Raw genomic sequence first — 15,436 nt, 5'->3', positions numbered from 1 at the left:
TTCATAGCCAATCATTCAGAGTATGTCAACCACTCCTGCTGTCTCTAGAGAGTTGAAAACAGCAGGTCTGGGACAGGTAGCACGTCCGGTGAACAGGTCAGGGTTCCATAGCCGCAGACAGAACAGTTGAAACTGGAGCAGCAGCACGGCCAGGTGGACTGGGGACAGCATGGAGTCATCAGGCCAGGTAGTCCTGAGGCATGGTCCTAGGGCTCAGGTCCTCCGAGAGAGAGAAAGAAAGAAAGAGATAGGCTAGAATATTAGCCACATTATGACTGACTTGTGATCATTGCCCTTGCTAGTTTGATTGTATTGAATTTGACATTTCCAGCCTTGGTTACATTCATCCAAAATACTGAGTAACTGAAACTGAAACAGTGCATCCTGAATGGAGGCATCAAACAATGTACCAGCCCAGCTGTGATTTATAACCTGAGCAATATGTTTTGGACTACCAAGAAATGTATTGGTTAATTATTTAATCATGCATTGAAATGCATCCATCTATTCTGCCAACAATACCTTAGTGTACATCATGGAACGTTGAGTAAAATAGAACCTATTTTTAAAACCTCTTATGAAGTTGGTTTTGTAGCATAAACTGGGATTTTTTTTTGTTTACTGATATTATGATTTTATGTTTGTTTCTTAACTGCAAAGTAGTTAAAACACTGTCAGTTCCACTTTAATGCCAAGCTAAACCAAGACAGCAATCTTGAAGTTGAAGTGATTTTGAAGTTGAATAGCTTCCCATATCGCCATGTGAAATAATCAGAAAGCCTAATATGCCCTGGCAAATATTTGTATATACAGTAACCTACAACTTTATCTCAGTTTGATATGCTGCTTGAATGTATTCATTCCCATATCAGTTAAAAATAGAATGTCATCATGTTTTGGTATCTGTATCTCACAGCTGGTTTTACCAATAGCCTGGAATCACTAGTTATTACTAAAAGAAAAAGAAAATGATTTTTGAGGAGGATTCTAATAAGGCTACAATGCTGTTTGGTTTATTGTTTGAACAGTAGCTGAGGTTATCAGACGGAATTCCAATTTGAGCAGCAGCAGCTGAAAAATGAGCTCCTACAAATATTGACATTTACATGGTTTTTAGAGTGAAGTACATTGGAAAAAATCTAAAGAAAACTGCAAGACTGAATAGGAGAAAAAACAAGCAACAAACAAAGAAGATAGGCTTTTGAAAAAAGTTACTGTTTTTCATAAAATTGTAGTTATCTTAGCTAGCTGAATTGTTTACCAGTTGCTAAGCAGTTGCTAGGGACTCTTTTGGAAGAAGCTAGCTAGCTAACGAAGAATAACAAAGAATATCTAGTTAACAGAAGAAAAGAAAGAGAAAATCAGGACAGAAGAAAAAGGATATCAAAGTGAAACAGTTCTCTAAAGACACAAGAGACAATAATACAGGAAACAACACTTCTGTAGCTTGTCAACTATGTGTCTGTCTATCCCTGTTCTCTCCCCTCTGCACAGGCCATACAAACGCTTCACACCGCGTGGCCGCTGCCACTCTAACCTGGTGGTCCCAGCGCTCACGACCCACGTGGAGTTCCAGGTCTCCGGCAGCCTCTGGAACTACCGGTCTGCGGCCAACAAGGCTGAGTTCATCTCAGCCTATGCTACCCTCCAGTCCCTAGACTTCCTGGCGCTGACGGAAACATGGATTACCACAGATAACACTGCTACTCCTACTGCTCTCTCCTCGTCTGCCCACGTATTCTCGCATACCCCTAGAGCATCGAGCCAGCGGGGTGGTGGCACTGGAATCCTCATCTCTCCCAAGTGGACATTCTCTCTTTCTCCCCTGACCCATCTGTCTATCTCATCATTTGAATTCCATGCTGTCACAGTTACCAGCCCTTTCAAGCTTAACATCCTTATCATTTATCGCGCTCCAGGTTCCCTTGGAGAGTTCATCAATGAGCTTGACGCCTTGATAAGTTCCTTTCCTGAGGATGGCTCACCTCTCACAGTTCTGGGTGACTTTAACCTCCCCACGTCTACCTTTGACTCATTCCTCTCTGCCTCCTTCTTTCCACTCCTCTCCTCTTTTGACCTCACCCTCTCAACTTCCCCCCAACTCACAAGGCAGGCAATACGCTTGACCTCATCTTTACTAGATGCTGTTCTTCCACTAATCTCATTGCAACTCCCCTCCAAATCTCCGACCACTACCTTGTATCCTTTTCCCTCTCGCTCTCATCCAACACTTCTCACTCTGCCCCTACTCGGATGGTATTGCGCCGTCCCAACCTTCGCTCTCTCTCTCCCGCTACTCTCTCCTCTTCCATCCTATCATCTCTTCCCTCTGCTCAAACCTTCTCCAACCTATCTCCTGATTCTGCCTCCTCAACCCTCCTCTCCTCCCTTTCTGCATCCTTTGATTTTCTCTGTCCCCTATCCTCCAGGCTGGCTCGGTCCTCCCCTCCTGCTCCGTGGCTCGACGACTTACTGCGAGCTCACAGAACAGGGCTCCGGGCAGCCGAGCAGAAATGGAGGAAAACTCGCCTCCCTGCGGACCTGGCATCCTTTCACTCCCTCCTCTCTACATTCTCCTCTTCTGTCTCTGCTGCTAAAGCCACTTTCTACCACTCTAAATTCCAAGCATCTGCCTCTAACCCTAGGAAGCTCTTTGCTACCTTCTCCTCCCTCCTGAATCCCCCCCCCTCCTCCCTCTCTGCGGATGACTTCGTCAACCATTTTGAAAAGAAGGTTGACGATATCCGATCCTCGTTTGCTAAGTCAAACGACACCGCTGGTCCTGCTCACACTGCCCTACCCTGTGCTTTGACCTCTTTCTCCCCTCTCTCTCCAGATGAAATCTCGCGTCTTGTGACGGCCGGCCGCCCAACAACCTGCCCACTTGACCCTATCCCCTCCTCTCTTCTCCAGACCATTTCCGGAGACCTTCTCCCCTACCTCACCTCGCTCATCAACTCATCCTTGACCGCTGGCTACGTCCCTTCCGTCTTCAAGAGAGCGAGAGTTGCACCCCTTCTGAAAAAACCTACACTCGATCCCTCCCATGTCAACAACTACAGACCAGTATCCCTTCTTTCTTTTCTCTCCAAAACTCTTGAACGTGCCGTCCTTGGCCAGCTCTCCTGCTATCTCTCTCAGAATGACCTTCTTGATCCTAATCAGTCAGGTTTCAAGACTGGTCATTCAACTGAGACTGCTCTTCTCTGTGTCACGGAGGCTCTCCGCACTGCTAAAGCTAACTCTCTCTCCTCTGCTCTCATCCTTCTAGACCTATCTGCTGCCTTTGATACTGTGAACCATCAGATCCTCCTCTCCACCCTCTCCGAGTTGGGCATCTCCGGCGCGGCCCACGCTTGGATTGCGTCCTACCTGACAGGTCGCTCCTACCAGGTGGCGTGGCGAGAATCTGTCTCCGCACCACGCGCTCTCACCACTGGTGTCCCCCAGGGCTCTGTTCTAGGCCCTCTCCTATTCTCGCTATACACCAAGTCACTTGGCTCTGTCATATCCTCACATGGTCTCTCCTATCATTGCTATGCAGACGACACACAATTAATCTTCTCGTTTCCCCCTTCTGATAACCAGGCGGCAAATCGCATCTCTGCATGTCTGGCAGACATATCAGTGTGGATGACGGATCACCACCTCAAGCTGAACCTCGGCAAGACGGAGCTGCTCTTCCTCCCGGGGAAGGACTGCCCGTTCCATGATCTCGCCATCACGGTTGACAACTCCCTTGTGTCCTCCTCCCAGAGTGCTAAGAACCTTGGCGTGATCCTGGACAACACCCTGTCGTTCTCCACTAACATCAAGGCGGTGACCCGATCCTGTAGGTTCATGCTCTACAACATTCGCAGAGTACGACCCTGCCTCACACAGGAAGCGACGCAGGTCCTAATCCAGGCACTTGTCATCTCCCGTCTGGATTACTGCAACTCGCTGTTGGCTGGGCTCCCTGCCTGTGCCATTAAACCCCTACAACTCATCCAGAACGCCGCAGCCCGTCTGGTGTTCAACCTTCCCAAGTTCTCTCACGTCACCCCGCTCCTCCGCTCTCTCCACTGGCTTCCAGTTGAAGCTCGCATCCGCTACAAGACCATGGTGCTTGCCTACGGAGCTGTGAGGGGAACGGCACCTCCATACCTTCAGGCTCTGATCAGGCCCTACACCCAAACAAGGGCACTGCGTTCATCCACCTCTGGCCTGCTGGCCCCCCTACCTCTGAGGAAGCACGGTTCCCGCTCAGCCCAGTCAACACTGTTCGCTGCTCTGGCACGCCAATGGTGGAACAAGCTCCCTCACGACGCCAGGACAGCGGAGTCACCACCTTCCGGAGACACCTGAAACCCCACCTCTTTAAGGAATACCTGGGATAGGATAAAGTAATCCTTCTAACCCCCCCCCTTAAAAGAATTAGATGCACTATTGTAAAGTGGTTGTTCCACTGGATATCATAAGGTGAATGCACCAATTTGTAAGTCGCTCTGGATAAGAGCGTCTGCTAAATGACTTAAATGTAATGTAATGTAAATGTTATATTTTCTTATCAATGCAAACCAGGCTACTTTGATGCATAGCCTATAGCCTATAGATCAGATCAAGGAACCAAGCGAGATTGATTGCCAACACAACAATGCCCCCACAGCTACGCAAGGAATGATAAGGCACGTTACAATTTTCTTGTGGCACGGGAGTACGTCGAATGTTGGAGTGCACTACAAGGAGCCGCCCCTTTTGTGACTAAAATGCTCGGTAAGGCATAAATCTGCCATAAAGCAGTCTGCATAGTCTACACTACTGCAACAGAACAAGATGGCTTCTCCTATGGACCCAATATGCCTAAGATTCCAACCAAATGAGACCATGCACTGGATATTGACTTGCCAAGTTAAATAAATAAAAATAAAAATATTACAAGGATATGTTGGAATGACACCTACAGACGGGACACAGTATAGGCCAATACCTATCCTGCCTGTTTTAGTCAATGTAATGGGATAGCTTGAATATTCTGGATCTGGGAGTGCATGACATACTCACTCATTTTATACTCAAAAACTCTGGATAGAATGAAATGTGCAACATATACTCTATTGACCCTGAATTGACCTCAGATGCCAGCTAAGGGAGTTCATCACCCTTAAAGTGAGGAGGGAAAAACATGGATATGTCTGAGAGAGAGAGAGAGAGAGAGAGAGAGAGAGAGAGAGAGAGAGACAGACAGAGAGAGAGAGACAGAGAGAGAGAGAGAGACAGAGAGAGAGAGAGAGAGAGAGAGACAGAGAGAGAGAGAGAGACAGAGAGAGAGAGAGAGAGATACACAGACAGACAGACAGACAGACAGACAGACAGACAGACAGACAGACAGACAGACAGACAGACAGACAGACAGACAGACAGACAGACAGACAGACAGACAGACAGACAGACAGACAGACAGAGAGGGTGTAGTAGGGGTTAGTATGGTTGGCTGACCATATGTCTGCGGTTCTGTGGTGAATGAGGATCTGGCGGTGTTGCTAAATCCCTGAGAAATGTTCATTTTGGATCCCACTCTTTGCTTACATACCTTATGCACACCCACCCTCCCTCCCTCATTTCCAATGTTCCCATTATCTTTCCTTTTCCATGATGTATTTCATAATCTTAATGGAACTTAAAACGAAATAAGACAAACCATAAACAGTTCTTCAATGTACCCATCATGTTTGTGTAGTGCAAATGCAATGGAGGCTTACTCTCCAGTCATCACCACACTTCACACACATATTGATCTTTAAGGTCTATAGGAGAGAGGGAAAGGTTGGTCAGGTAGGCTACCAACACAACATCCGGACTATACGAGGAAGGGCACTAGTCTTGCTAACACCAGCCTCTCTAGCTCGCTGTTTAGTCACGTGGGCTGCGCGTCAGCCAGGCTAGAAGGGCACCAGGCAGGTTTCTCATTTTCACCTTTGGAACACAGGGGCGAAAATCTGATATCAACTTTGGAGGGGACAATTACATGAAATTTTCCCAAGAGCAATTCCTGAGGGGGACACCAAAAGTAGTGCTGTAACACATAGCCTACGTTGTAATATGGTAAATGTATATTGAGGAACCAACGAAATAAGGTGTTTGCCGTACTCCTAACTACCGGTACCCAAAACTACACAACTAATCACAACAGCAATACCATTGCCTTTAACAAATCTTAATTCAGTCACCAGTTTAAGTTGAGAGTGGGGGTATCCATGGCATTTTCCAATTATGTTCCTATTTTACAAGTAAAAAAAATTGAGAACCTTTCATAATGTTGCCAAACAAAGACTCAACAAACTTACCTGAGACTCCCTGTCTCTGCCAGTCTATCCCTGCATATTTGTCCCCAACTCTGCTGTCTGTGTGCCATCTGTTTCCTGCTCTGCCTAATGACATCATTGTGAAACATTTCCATTAGCATTTCACTTCTTTCTTATGAACATTTTATCAACTAGTCTGAGATATTAGGCTACTAGGGTTCTTACTTTGCGTTTTGGTGTACTGAAAAATACTCTGATGTCTGTCTTTTTTCTGCCATTTTTCTACCTGGCTGGCTACACACACACAGTATGTAGGTTATTTACAGTAGGAGATGGGCTTCTATCATCTTATCTTCTATCATTCTATATGGGCTTCGTTCTAAAAGGTAGCTAGCAAATGTGAAACGGATTGCAGTGACAAGAGTTGACAGCTGTATGAGTTCACCATTTACACAACATATGCTGCAACCTTTTGTAATTTTAATCGTTTGCTTCATATTGGCTGGCTTCCAACAACAGCTGAATTTGCAAAGCTAGCGAGCACCAATTCAGTGGTGTTTGCTATAATCTTTGCTACCCGGGTTAAATAAAGGTGAAATAAAATAAATAAAAGTTCCCTTGCGACAATTTAGCTTTTGCAACGAGACCATTAAATATATTTAAAACAATGGTAGAAGAGAGTGTAGTTCTGTTCAGTTTATCGCTAACCTTATCACAGGGACTTTGAAGCACTAACTTACATGCATGCTGATCTTGGAATAAATTTACGATAGCAAAGATTCCATCTTTGACGACGCCACATAAATGGAATAGGTACTAGCTAGCTTAATAGTTAATATTTGCACGCTAGCTCTGCAAAATCAGCTAGGGTGTGTGTGAACCCTGGTGCGATTTACTGGATTAACCTCACGTCAGTTACGTGCATTGAGTGCCTTTCAGACAGTAGATACTAACACTCTGTTACATTGACAACTAAGGAATTGGCAGTGGATCAAACCATTGTGAGGCAAACTTAAAAACGCACTATCAAGTGTCTATAATCAGCACAATTGCTTTCATTGCGTATTATTAATATTATTTAAATTACATAGTTATGTTTACAGTGATATATTGGGGGGGACAAATCATATTTTTCCCAGGATGGGGAGGTCGTGTCCCCCCCGTCCCCCCTAGGATTTCCGCCCCTGGTGGAACACCTGAAGTAAAAGTGTCTGCATTGTATTGGGCTGGTCTTCCCAGTCTATGCTGACAGACATTTTAGTACAGCGTACAGGAAAAAGGACGTCTGGCGGGGAAAGGATGTCCAGTTCACAGTGTAAATAAAAAAAATAAATAAAAAATAAATAAAAATATTACAAGGATATGTTGGAATGACACCTACAGACAAGACACAGTATAGGCCAATACCTATTTTCACCCCACCCCCACCCTCACAATCAATGGACAGTCTGCTACCCCACTGGGTTCTCTGAAAGTCGCATTGCCCTTGCTTGTGGACTCCTTGATCTACTAGGTATTTCTATGACCCTGCCAAGCGGTCTCGTCTCCCGTGGGACCAACCTAGATCATCACTTGAATTACACGAGCCGAGTATCGCCTACCCCTTCCCCGCCGCTACTCCACTCATGCCCCACACTCACTCTCTAAATACAGACTTTCCGTTTTCCGTGACACTGGGAATGGATGTTTCCCTGAACGACTATAACTGATCAATTCACATAGATTATCGGAAAAAGAAAAGTAATAAAGCCTACAGAAGAAATTAAAGAAGACAGGGGAAACTAATGGACAATTGGAATAATTAAGCCTATGTTACATGTTTCTTATATAAACATTGTAGACCTAGTTTTAGAAACAGATCAAGTAAAAAAAAGGCAAACCTGCGAACAGTTCTATTTTGCCCAACACCTGTCATGATTTCGGCAAATTGAGGTGTTGGACAAACGGGACATACCCTGCGCGTATTCGCTCACATTTTGGCTATACGATACCAGAGAAAACCCATTCCCCTCCGCCAGCATCCTAACTGATGTGCCCGGAGTGCTCTGCTGATGCCCGCAGGAATTGTTGCATTCCCCCAATCCTTTCTCCAACGAACGGATTACAGACAGTACCAGTTGCGAGATCCTGACGGTGCCCGACTTTCCCTGGCACGGGTAACTGCGCGGGATGAGAGATGAGTTACCTCCTCTCTACACTGGTGGTGTTGTAAGTTAAATGTGCAGTAACACTTGATGCGCAGTAACCCTTGATGCGCAACCTAAGATTTTCTGGAATGAAACGAGTGCAAGTAGCCCGTGTTACATGGTGTGTGTGTATGTGTGTCTGTGCACGTGTTTCTCTTCATGCATGCTCTGACTATCATTCCAGCACCTGTTAACAGGTGTGGTGTTAGACACGACAGATAGGGTCCACCTTCTCCTTTAAACATTTGATTAATGAAAAAACATGTATCTGGACAGCTAACTATGGTATAGAAATTGCATATGCATGCTTCTGTTTTTCCAATACCATGTGGTGGTGGAATCTTGTGTTTTTTATCTGTGCAATTCCTCTGAGGCTGTTCCACATGGTCAGACAGCCTATAAAACTATCAGCCAGCTCCTGCAGCATTGCTCCTCTGGTCACTCAGCCATGTCCCATAACCTCTTTTTATTCTCCCCAGACTGAAAGACCAGGCGTTTGTCACTGACTAAAGGTCTGCTAACAGGTTATGAATTAACAAGAGGAATACAGTATGACTGTACCTTATTCGTGCCTTTGATTGGGTGTTTGACAGGATTGTGATTAGTTAAGTGGATAATCAGTAACTACCTCTTCCCCAAATTGGGTCATCCATCCGCTTTAACCAAGCATAAAGCAATTCTATCAGACTTGCTAACGAATCTTCCATTTAGTGTTAAAAACGATCCCGTTTCCCTCTGTAAGTGTCCCTGTCAACCCCATTTTGGTCATGTATCTCTCAAACTTATTCTCCACTTCTCAAACAGAGAAGAGGTCAGGTTTTTAGAGGTAACACAGAGATAGAACAAAAGTAGATGAGGAGCAGAAGTGGAGCAGCAGACATCTGTGTGCAGTTTGCACCAGCTGTAGGCTGTGTTCCAGGCATCTGGACAGCACAGGGGGTATAGGGGTCTCCTAATGAGCACACAGCCAGACGGTACTGGGAGGCTGAAACAACACTCTACTGGTAACGTTTCTCCTGCTCTCCCCCCTCTTTATTTAAGATGGAGTTCATCATTGTAATGCAAAGCCATGTCAGACGCAGTCCAAGTCGACTACAGGATGACTCTGATGCAGCTAACTGGGTCAAGATGACACCTATGACTTTGTTATGACATTCTTTTGTATACCCGTTACCCAACCGGGAACAACGTTGATGACTACTGAATATAGGCTTACATTATGTGCTGTGTGTGCCGGAGAGGGATAAGAACTTGAAGTGCTTAGATAGATTGCTGGATGGATTAGTGAATATTGATATCCTGTTAGCTCACCATAGATATGAGCTGTGCTCAGCAGCTGTCCCTGGAGAGAGACAACATGGACACTGTCTCTTGTTGTGAGGGTTTGATCTAAAAAGTATCTTTTTTGGAGGCATAGAGACTGGTTTAAAATTGGTGGTGGAGGCAGGGACATGGCAGCCAGACTGCTTTTGTGTTCTTTTGGGATGAAAAATACCACATGTAATCTCAAGGCAGATCCATTCTCCCCTTCTCTCAGATCTGTCCAGGCTTTACTGGTGGTCTGCAGCCCCCTGCAGGTAAATGTGTGTATAGAATTGTATCCGTTTAGTTTTTTTATATCCAATTCTGGATAAAGTCTCTCATTATAACCACATGCCTGTTTGTTTTGTGGTGGCACAGGTCTTAGCTGTGGACAATGTTAATTTCAGCGTATACGTGGAGAATCAGACACGAGGTCGAGACGCCATGAGTCGCCGGCAGCACAGAGTGTACCAGCTGTACAGCAGGACAAGCGGCAAACACGTGCAGGTGATGGGAAGCAGAATCAGTGCCAAGGGAGACGATGGGGATAAATATGGTAAGATATAATAGTAGACTCTTAGAAAAAAGGGTTCTTTGGCTGTCCCCATAGGAGTAGTTCCATGTAGAACCCTTTGTGGAAAGAGTTCTACATGGAACCCAAAAAGGGTTCTTCTAAGGGTTCTCCTATGGTGACAGCTGAAGAACCCTTTTAGGTTCTAGATAGCACCTTTTTTTCTCCTAGGAGTGTACTTCCTATTAACATATTTAACATTCACTCAGCCCAGTCAAAACTGTTATCTGCTCTGGCACCCCAATGGTGGAACAAGCTCCCTCACGACGCCAGGACAGCGGAGTCAATCACCACCTTTCGTAGACACCTGAAACCCCACCTCTTTAAGGAATATCTGGGATAGGATATAGTAATCCTTCTAACCCCCCCCCCAAAAAAAAAGGTATAGATGTACTATTGTAAAGTGGTTGTTCCACTGGATATCATAAGGTGAATGCACCAATTTGTAAGTCGCTCTGGATAAGAGCGTCTGCTAAATTACGTAAATGTAAATGTAATTATACAGAACACTCCAATGCAAATCAGAATCAGCTAGAACCAAACAATAATTCCCTGTATCATACCTACAGTACATGGCCCTCAAATTCATAATCTATCAAATGGACAGACAAGCCCTTTGGCTACTGATGACAGCAGGGAAAGTGGTACCGGAGCGCCAAGTCTAGGTCCAAGAGACTTCTAAACAGCTTCTACCCCCAAGCCATAAGACTCCTGAACATCTAATCAAATGGTTACCCAGACTACTTGCATTGCCCCTCCCCCCCCCCTCGTCTTCTATGCTGCTACTGCTCTGTTATTATCTATGCAGAGTCACTTTAATAACTCTACCTACATGTACATATTGCCTCCGCACATAGACTCTGTACCGGTACCCCCTGTATATAGCCCCACAATTTTTATTTAACACTGCTTTTTAATTATTTGTTATTCTTATCTCTTACTTTTGTTTTTGTTGGTATTTTCTTAAAACTGCATTGTTGGTTAAGGGCTTCTAAGTAAGCATTTCACTGTAAGGTGTAAGGTGTTGTATTCGGCGCATGTGACAAATCCAATTTGATTTGATTAACAGACCCTAACATGAGAACTAGAAAGAGGAAAAAGATGGAGCAGCAGTTTCTGTGTGTTAGACTCAGTCCCACTATACGCCATTGATAAGGTCATCGGTTTTCCATTTACCCTGCTTTGTTGCTTTGTTGGAGGGGGATCGAGGGGGTTTGGGGTAGGTAGTGAGAGGGAGATAGAGAAGGAATGTATGCTATTGATTGGGTTTGACCTCTGCATTATGTTGTTGGGCTACATCAATGATCTAATTGCATTTAACAATCCCCCCATCCCGTCCTAGAGTATATTCTCAATTTCTATGCCCTCTTACAATCTGTCTTTTTTGGCCTCTGTCTCCTTCCAAGCCCAGCTTGTTGTGGAGGCTGATACCTTTGGAAGTCAGGTGAGAATCCGTGGTAAAGAAACCAACTTCTACCTGTGCATGAACCGTCGAGGCAAGCTTGTGGGGAAGGTGAGACAAACACCATTTTTATTCTGACTCTTGCTATACTTTCCTTTCAATTTGGAGTTTAACATGGAGTTATTCACTTCCATCTTATATTGACATGATCATGTGTGTGTCTCCCAGAAGGCTAGTAATCGCAGTGCAGACTGTGTCTTCATTGAGATGGTATTGGAGAACCACTACACAGCTCTGAGGTCAGCATGCTATACGGGATGGTACGTGGGCTTCACCAAGAGGGGACGCCCCAGGAGAGGCCCTCAGACACTGCCCAACCAGCAGGACGTTCACTTCATGAAGCGCCTGCCCCCCGGGGAGCAGCCCGACCTGCAGCCCTTCCACTTCACCAGTCAGCAAGAGGAAAAGGAGAGTGAGAGGGACCCGACCAACAGCAACTACAGCACCTAGATAGTCAACTGTCCTTCCCCAGTGAATAGAATGTGATTTTGCTTGGCTGAGCCCAGGTAAAGAGCTTATTGGTGGATACAGAATGTACATCAAAAGATTTGGAATTAAACAATCTGACCACATGTCAGTGGTTGGTGCTGTGGAAGTGACCAGGGAAAAATGGCCCTGCCTTTTCCCTCCCCATTCCAAAGACACGATGTTGTTTCAAAGTCTGTTGAATTACAATTTACAGTGCCAACCATTCTAGTTAGGCTACAAAAGATAGCTAAAGTCACTGTTTGCTACCACAGGGGTTAAAGATGTGCAACCAAAGATGACTGAACCAGAGTTCAATACCAAATATTCATGTTTTGAACATCCCAATGATGACGAAAACCATAACGTTCAATACCAAATATTCATGTTTTGAACATCCCAATGATGACGAAAACCATAACGTTCAATACCAAATATTCATGTTTTGAACATCCCAAAGATGACTGGTCTACCTTTCAGTAACAAACACCGGAACCACCGAAGACAACTGGACTATAATGTGTAGCCAACACAGAGGGTCAGTCATGGTTTCCCAAGACATTTCTTGTATGTTTCTCTTCATATTTGATTCAGGAGCTAATGTTGCTGCCTATTCACTCAATACAGAAAGCTGCTGTAACGTAGTTGGTACAATATCTTCAGTGACTCATTGGAAAATATTTAACAAGAAATTATATAATGGATTTTATTACAATCATTATCACAATTATTTACTCAACTTGATGGTATGACAGCTGTTTTAGACCAATGGTATTGCCTTAATTGAATACAAACATACACTGAGTGTACAAAACATTAGGAACACCTTCCTAATATTGAGTCGCACTCCCCTTTGCCCTCAGAACAGCCTCAATTCATCAGGGCATGGACTTCACAAGGTATCAAATACATTCCACAGAGATGCTGGCTCATGTTGACTCCAATGCTTCCCACAGTTGTGTCAAGTTGGCTAGATGTCGTTTGGGTGGTGGACCATTCTAGATACACACGGGAAACTGTTGAGCGTGAAAAACCGAGCAGCCTTGCAGTTCTTGACACACATACACCATCCATGTCTCAATTGTCTCAAGGCCTAAAAATCCTTATTAAACCCGTCTCCTCCCCGTCATCTACACCAATGGAAGTGGATTTCACAAGTGACATCAATAAGGGATCAAAGCTTTCACCTGGTCAGTCTACGTCAGGGATGGCCAACTTTGATGGAGGTGGGGGCCACAAAAAAACAGATATCATGAGGGGCCACAGTGGCTTGTGGATCTGCGAACCCACATCCATACACCCCAGCTTGCAAGCAAGACATTTTAGTGGCCCACCTCATGACAGAGAAAACATTTTACGTTTAAAAATTAATTTCCTGCAATTCTACACATTTTGCCATGGGGCGTAGAGAAAATGTTGCCGGTTTAAAGCAAGTCTGCAGCAATTCTACACATTTTGCCATGAGGCAGAGAACATTTAGCAATTTTATAACTCATTTCATGTAATTCTACTCATTTTGTCATGGGGCGGAGGCAAAAGTTGGCAGTTTTTAATTCTGATAATCAATAGGCCCCACCCGGTCAGTAGTTCGACCATGCTTACTAGTTTAGATTGGTAAATTAGTCTAGCGGCCAGCAATCTAAAAACATTTAGCTGATGTGGGCTAATTGAGTGACTGCTGATGCACAACCAAATTTCTAAATTGCACCTTGTGTATCCTATTATTCTAACTCTCAACAGTAAGTGGAGACCCCGACCTGAGTCCCCCCAAAAATAATTGAAATTGGTCCGCGGACAACTCATAACCTAGACATTGCTGGCACCATGCTCGGAGTCATTGCTGCTGTGTTCCATACAAATAAAAGTGTACAAGTTCCATTTGGTGGTCACTGGGAGCATCTGCACGGAACACAGAATATGTGCCAAAGCACGGGATTAAGTCAATTGATTCTTCCTTTGGAAAACGAGCTGAGCCTATGGTCTTCCCTGTGGCTCAGTTGGTAGAGCATGGTGTTTGCAACGCCAGCATGGTGTTTGCAACGCCAGGGTTGTGGGTTTGATTCCCACGGGGGGCCAGTACAAAAAATACATATAAAATAAAAAATGCATGAAAAGAAAATGTATGCACTCACTTCTGTAAGTTGCTCTGGATAAGTGTCTGCTAAATGACTAAAATGTAATGAGACTTTCTTGGATGGGATGCACCTGCCAATACATATAATCAATGATGATCAGGTTAATACACAACTACTTGAGTTGATAAATGGGAAATGAGCTTAAACAGAGAGTACCTATACATCTTTAACACACTAATATGTTAGTGTATCTACTTGTGAGCAGTGCAGCCTTCCATAACTGGATGGTGGCTCATTGAGGGCCACACCCATAATCATTTCCTGCAGCTGTGACTCTCACAGGCATGTGTGCCCTGTAGCAAATATAGTGGATAAATGAAGATGTTGTATAAATGATCACGGTTCGTGTAAGTGAGCGTTCCCTCGCTCACAGTTCCTCCATAATCTCCGGCATGCTCACGCGAGAGAGGGAACGTCCCATTTAGACAGGATTTCTTTTCAGTATGAAACTGCCCAATAACAGCCTGCTCTGGTCTACTTATTCCACCCCCCTCGTGTTCTCTTCCATCTCTGTAGTACTGAGGAGGGAGGGGCAAGAGGTACAGCCTCTCATTGCGGCAGGTAGCCTAGTGGTTAAGAGCATTGGGCCAGTAACTGAAAGATCACTGGTTCGAATCCCCAAGGTGGAAAAATCTGACGTTCTGCCTTTGAGCAAGGCAGTTAACCCCCAACAACTGCTCCCTGGGCGCCGATGACGTTGATTAAGGCAGCCTACTGCACCTCTCTGATTCAGTGGGGTTGGGTTAAATGCAGAAGACCAATTTCGGTTGAATACATTCTGTTATGCAACTGACTAGTTAAACCCTTCACTACCATAGAACATTTCCTTGAGAGAATGGGAGGATTTGATTATGCGGAGCAACGGGCTAAGGCCGTTACGTCATTGGGCGAAAGTGGGGCAGGAGGAGCTCCCTTCTCAAATGGAACAGTAATCTGTGCCGCTCGGTTAGCATGGTGCATCGTCTCGAAACATAAATTTTATGGAAAATAAATGTATGTTTGAATTTAACTCATTTTCAATGGCAGATAAA

General features: G+C 44.8%; 1 protein-coding gene and 1 pseudogene across 1 annotated transcript in view; one reads left to right on the top strand and one right to left on the bottom strand.

Annotated features, from left to right (window-relative positions):
- Positions 1–202: 202 nt before the first annotated feature.
- LOC115149144 (F-box/WD repeat-containing protein 11) overlaps positions 203–15,436 on the bottom strand; it is a 51,384-nt gene continuing 36,150 nt past the window's right edge. The window contains exon 13 of the mRNA XM_029691699.1: positions 203–220. The gene's annotated coding sequence lies outside the window, so the exon portion shown is untranslated. The remainder of the gene's footprint in view (positions 221–15,436) is intronic.
- LOC115149145 (fibroblast growth factor 18-like) lies at positions 7,841–12,985 on the top strand (annotated as a pseudogene).

Source organism: Salmo trutta, chromosome 15, assembly GCF_901001165.1.
Source record: "Salmo trutta chromosome 15, fSalTru1.1, whole genome shotgun sequence".
Taxonomy (NCBI): domain Eukaryota; kingdom Metazoa; phylum Chordata; class Actinopteri; order Salmoniformes; family Salmonidae; genus Salmo; species Salmo trutta.
The sequence above is the reverse complement of the archived record's forward strand: the minus strand, read 5'-3'. Positions and strand labels throughout refer to the sequence as shown.